Raw genomic sequence first — 6231 nt, 5'->3', positions numbered from 1 at the left:
GCGAGCTATCTAGGAAAGGATATTGTCAATGTCTTTATTCTGATGATTAATGGTCAATATGTAATATGACCGCTATGCCATAGAGTACGTGAAACATTTTGATCGACTAAAACTCTTTTGATCGACGGCTATTCTTATTCTCAGGGCTAGCTAAATAGAAAAACTTTAGCTTCGAAGTGGGTGAATCTATTTACTTAAATTAACCAGTACATGACCTGACATAAATGCGGTTTTGGTATAAAGGATATCATTATGGTGATCTTTTCTACTCATGGTCTATAATTCTGTTCTATGTATTTCCATAGTTTCCGACGTTCACGACTTCCTTGACTCTGTGGAGAGAAATGCCGCCCAAGGTAATTTCTTATTTGTGAACTTTTATAAATTTTAATTGTATGTATTTGTTTTGTTTACATTTTTGTTACTTTTATTTGCAGATATAAGGACACAAGCTGATGAAACAGTTCATATATTGAATGAGTTGTTACAAGGTAATCTTTTCTAGAGTGCGTCTACCATATGTTAAAAGATCGCTTTATGTCTAAAAGTTTATGCAGTGCGTTAATTTGTCACACAGGCAGAGGGGGTGAATCCCTCTACTGTCATCCACTATTCATCGAGCCCTCTGGCGGAGCTCACAAATATTTCACCTCTTACAACCGGCAACGTCTACAGAAACGTATACAGAGGTCACTGTGGCTTATAACATACGTCTAAATAATTCTAGGCCTATTCACGCTGTTCAACCACACTAACCTGTAGGCCACAATCTCCACGTAAGTATATTTTTAAAAGCATGTTTATTAATCACATTTATACTAGAATAATTGGATCAACTTTCTTTTCTAAGATGACTCGGATGACGAGGATGATTGACAGCTGTCAAATCAACCAATCAAATCAAGCAATAAATCATTTTGACGGTTAGTAAATACCATTACTCTCTCTGTTCACAAATAGCTGCCATTTTATGCAAATTTCGTGGGTATGTTGGATGGCCTAAAATGCGTTTTACGAGCAGATGTACTTAAAATTTAAATGGTTTACAATTCTAATTTTTCAGAAATATCTGATTCAAAGTTGCAGAAAAAAATGCTGCTTTCCAGCATTTGCTCATTTTTGGGGCTTGAAAATCATAGTTTTAAATCTGGCTAAGCAGTATGGCTTCTCAAGCATTAGGATGCAAAATTCAGACAACCCCACCAAAGTTCTCTTGTTTCTTACCCTTCGAGAAACAGACTGTTGCTAACTGGGCATAATATGAAGAGTTTTACTTTATCTCTGTAGTTCTCTCATTGGCATTTAGAGCATAACCTATTGCACAAATTCTGTATGCTTGACATTGCCTTGCAAGGATTTTTTCTTTGCCATAGACTTGATGAAAGTAACTTTTAAAATTGAGCTAATTAGCATAAACCTTTTTAGGAAACAAAATAAGGACACACTCACTAAAGTTAATACTTCCTGTACTAATGTTTGAAAGACTTGAATTTGCATAGACATTATGCTACGAGTTTTAATTCATCAGTTTGGCGATTAGTTAAGGAGCCTGACTTTGCTCTGTGAAGAACAGCCCTCCATTCAACTGTAAGGACAGCAGTTAGACATTTACCAAGAAAAGCGTTTCAGCCTGGTATTGAACCAGGCACTTTCTGCATGTAAAGCAGACATGATAACCACTACACTACAGAAACCATACAGCAAGGGGACTTCTGGATCCATCCAGCATTTCCTCCCTTTTGGTGCCTGAAAGGCATAGTTTAAAAACTGGCTTGAATTGTCTTCTCCCCATTAGGATGCAAAATTCAATCCCACCAACCAACGTTTTCTTGTTTCATTGCCTTTGAGGGACAGAATGTTACTCTCTAGGAATAATATGATGAGCTTTACGTGATCACTGTAGGCTGTGGCCTGCAGTGTTTACTCTGCTCAGTAAAGCCATACATTTCTAGCTGCATGCGACTCCCATCTTGCCTGCTTCTCAAAACTCACATTATGGTTTAATATATATTTGAAGTACAGTTGTTTTCTATTGATTTTGATTTCATTTCAAGAAACGTCAGTTGTACTGCGTTTATTTCACCATCGTCTCAACAACATATCAGCAAGAATGTGTTCTGATTGTCATTAAGAACATAATATGATTAGATTTATAGATCAAAACAACAATTAATCAAATTATATTTATCAAATGGAGCAAAATGAAGCTTGTGAAGAAAATACTAATATTTTCTTAATACACTTTGAAGAAGTAGTGGGGACAATGTAACGCAGTTCAGAAATTGATGGGGACAGGGTAAATTGCATCTGGCAGTTGTCTCGGGTATTTCCAATGCTGTGCCTCATGAGCTGAAAACTAACTTTGTGGTGTACCATGTTACGCAGGTTTTAAACTAACATGGATTTTCGCTGAAACAGAATCCATCCTTATAACCAACGACATAGACATTGGCACCATTCCCCCACATCACAGTGTCACCCCTTTCCACATGGACACCACAAGGCGGCAGATGAGGAGATGATGGGAGAGAGGCTGAGGAAGATGAGGGAGGAGCAGCAGACACTGAAGGAGGAGAGAGACATGGCAGGTTCTCCTGCAGATGTGAGTAAATGTATCTATTTTCATCCAGCATTCATTTTATGCATCATCTATAGGTTTTCTGTTTATCTGTCTGGAGTTGGTATTCTCAAAGCATTCCATTCTTAATATCATGGTAACCAGAATGAAGTCATTTTAATGACTTAACATGTCAGAATAATCTTGGCTCTGCAATGGGAAGCACTAATTTTTGTGTTAGATATGCAGGTAGCAGTCTATAGCAGACTATAAACTTAAGAGAACTCGAATGAATAGTGAATCTGAGAAGATATGGTAGTAGGAATAACACACTTTAATAGCAAAAGCAAATCCATTCACAGCCACTTATAAAAACATCTGTTTTCCTCAACACACAATCAGCTTTTTCATTCATGAAGCAAAGTGATGGGAATCAGGAACCAGTTCCAAATTGCCCGATCCATCAGAATTATACGACTCCGAGATGAAGACTTCTTTTTAGCATTGCTTGTGCATTTTTCTGAATTAGGCATTGTGCAAAACTAACATTGAGTGTCATGATTTCAATCTCTTACAAACATGCAAGAAGGTGTCATGGAGGAAAGGCGTGGCTTTTTTTCATGAAAAAAAGATAACAGAGGTGCATGGATTGTCTGGAATATGACCATTTCAAGTAAGAGTGGAATCACAAGACGTATGTCGAAACATCTTTCGATGCAACTTGGTCCAACATTCCAGAAATACCATGTGCTGCTGCTTCCCAGTCGAGCAGGATGTCCCATCCCCCAGATAAATATGCTGCATTAGAATAAAGTTAACACTATGCTGCCAGGCTTAGCAGGTTATTTCTTTGATTAAATGAAAATGAACACTGTACAAACCTCCTCTACTTTCATGCATATTAGATGAGGATGGACAGACTGTTGCTCCAGCCAGCTGGAAGACTCAACATCAGCCCCCAGCTGAAAGCTCCATCTCATGCTTGCTGCACAGTGATGGAGAGTGAGCATAGCAGGGGTGAATGCATCACTGTGCCAGACAGGCAGGCAGGGAGGCAGACAGGCAAGTAAACTGGGCAGGCAGGTGGGCAGGTGGCAGGGTAAGCAGAGAGGCTGGGGAGGCAGGGAGGCAGGGAGGGAGGGAGGGTGCACAGGCAGGCAGGCAGGGAGGGTGGTAGGCTGGGGAGGCAGGGAGGGAGGGAGGGAGGGAGTCTGGGAAGACAAGCAGGCTGGCAGACAAGCAGGGAGAGATGGAGGGAGGGAGGAGGCTGAGGAGTGAGGGAGACAGGCAAACAGGGAGGGAGGCAGACTGGCACATAAGCTGGGCAGGCAGGCAAGTGCGTGGGCAGGAGGGTAAGCAGAGAGGCTGGGGAGGCAGGCAGGCAGGGAGGGAGAGAGAGGCACTGGGGAGGCAGGTGGGGAAGGCAGGAAGGGAGGGAGGCTTTGGAGGTAAGCAGGTAGGCAGGCAGGCAAGCTGGGTGGGCAGAGAGGCTGGAGTGAGGCTGGGGAGTCAGGCAAGCAGGCTTGGATGGAGGGAGGCAGGGAGGGTGGGGAGGCAAGCAGGCAGGGAGAGAGCAAGAACACTGGGTACACTGGGGAGGAAAGGAGGGAGGCAGGAAGGGAGGGAGGGAGTCTGGGGTTACATGTGGCCAGATGAACAGAATGTATTCCAAACCTCCCCCAGGAGTCTGGGTCTCCATTCAGATCTACCGGCCATGGGTAGCCCCAGCCTCCCCTCGGTGTCTGGGTCTCAATTCTAATCATGTGGCCACATGTATTCCCAGCCTCCCCTGGAGTATGGGTCACATGCTGCTTGTCTGGCCTCATGTATCCCCAGCCTCCCTCCCTCCCACCCTGGCTGCCTACCTGCCTCACTGCCTCCTTCTCTCCCCAGCCTCCCTCCCTCCGTGCCTGCCTGCCTCCCCAGCCTTTTTCTCTCTGGCCTGCCTGCCTACGCTCCTCCCAGTGCCACGCCTGCAAACCTCCCACGCCTTCCATCGCTGAGTGCAGCCGCACCTCCAGACCTCCTGAGCCTGCCATCGCTGAACGCAACCATGACTCGGCACCCACATCGGACATGCAGGTGGACGCTCAGGACACGTCAGACGTGCTCGTGAACGCTCAGCTCATGCTCCACTGGTGCCCACGCCCTACGACACTTCTGTAACTGCATCTACATAATGTATCTATACCTGTTTGTGTGAACTTGGTAAAAACCTGTTACCCTGCCTTGTGGCATCGGTGTTCCTTTACCTGTTCCAGTAGCTGCACTCATGCCTGTTGTTTATTTTGTTGCTGTGCCTGTCTCAGTTTTGTTTAACATAATTACGTCTGCCTTTGCTTCTGTGCCTGTCCCTGTTCCCGCAGCTATCCCAGTATTTCTCCTCTCCTGTCTCTGTGCTCGCCTCCTGTTCTAGCCATGTTGCCAGTCCCACTCCTTTTCCCTGTCTGTCCCAATTCCTGTGCCTGTCCATGGTTTACAGTCTCGTCTAGCATAAGTAACCTGGTTCTGTGCTTCATCGTTGTTCTCCTGTTAGCCGTTCCTTAGTGTTAAGTTTCCTTAGTTGCCTTGTTATCAGCCTCGCCCTGTTAGCCTGCTTAGTCTTCTGATTCTTTCCCTCATTCTATTCTGTGTTGTTTTTCTTGTTCATTTTTTTATATTAAACTTCTTATTCATTTGTTAATCCTGTCTGTTCGTTTACTCATTCTCATTAGGGTTTGCCTAGTCATTGTTCCAGTTCACTCTCACATCCGAGGCATTGTTACTTTGTATATGTGTTCACCCTCAGCCTCCCAACCATTACACTCATGTGGTTCCTTATTTCCCAAAATCCAGATGTATTATTAAGTACATTTTAAATAGAAAAATAAAGATGCAGACTCGAGAATTAATTGAAGAGAATAGCAGGCCCTGTGTTTTTGCTGTTCGATATAACATACAAACAAGGCATATGGTAAATATGCTGCATTAGAGTAATGTGAACACCACACAGGCAGGTTTAGCAGGTTATTTCTTTGACTAAATTAAAATGAACGCTGTGCAAACATTCTCTGCTTTCATCCATTTTAGATGAGGATGGACAGACGGTTGTTCCAGCCAGCTGCAAGACTCACCGTCCCCCCCCAGCTGAAAGCTCCATCTCATGCTTGCTGTGAGTGTGGCAACGGTGAACACGTCACTGCGCCCATCACTGCATCACGGAAGAGACACAGACACTGTGATGAAGAGGAGGAAGAGGACTACACTCAGATCATTATTATGATCATGTGGCATGGTTTAAAACATGAAGCTTCAATAAAGCCATTAAACTAAACCATTTGGTGGTACTAATATAATAATAATAATAGTAAACTTTAGTTGTATACAACTTTTTAAAATTATAGCACAAAATAAGAGTACACACAATCAAGATAAAAAAAAAACAGTTCAAACAACAATAAAACACTGGATAATAAAATCATAGAACATAAAATCTGTTCAATATAAACAGTGTATAATATAAACAGTGAAATAAATTTGGTAAGAGAGATAAAACTAGACAGATTTACAATATAATTTTTTTTTTACGTTCCATGTAATTTTCATATGCCAAAACTGTGATGGAGTTTGCAGATCTGTGCCCTTCAAAACTATTTAGAATGAAAGAGCTCAATAGCATTTATGGCAGACCCCAC

The 6231-nt window shown here is 42.8% G+C and overlaps 1 long non-coding RNA gene and 1 other non-coding gene across 2 annotated transcripts; one reads left to right on the top strand and one right to left on the bottom strand.

The window, feature by feature from the left end:
• Nucleotides 1-303: 303 nt before the first annotated feature.
• On the top strand, nt 304-5746 carry LOC145660266 (uncharacterized). The gene is made up of 6 exons (XR_014126510.1): nt 304-356; nt 438-491; nt 578-776; nt 851-923; nt 2419-2602; nt 5627-5746. It is a non-coding gene; the product is annotated as an uncharacterized LOC145660266 (long non-coding RNA).
• trnav-uac (transfer RNA valine (anticodon UAC)) lies at nt 1622-1694 on the bottom strand. The gene has a single exon. It is a non-coding gene; the product is annotated as a tRNA-Val (tRNA).
• Nucleotides 5747-6231: the final 485 nt, after the last annotated feature.

The sequence above is a fragment of the Electrophorus electricus genome, chromosome 2 (assembly GCF_041902795.1).
Source record: "Electrophorus electricus isolate QZ-2024a chromosome 2, ASM4190279v1, whole genome shotgun sequence".
Taxonomy (NCBI): domain Eukaryota; kingdom Metazoa; phylum Chordata; class Actinopteri; order Gymnotiformes; family Gymnotidae; genus Electrophorus; species Electrophorus electricus.
Note: the sequence above shows the minus strand (reverse complement) of the source record. Positions and strands in the feature narration are given on the sequence as shown.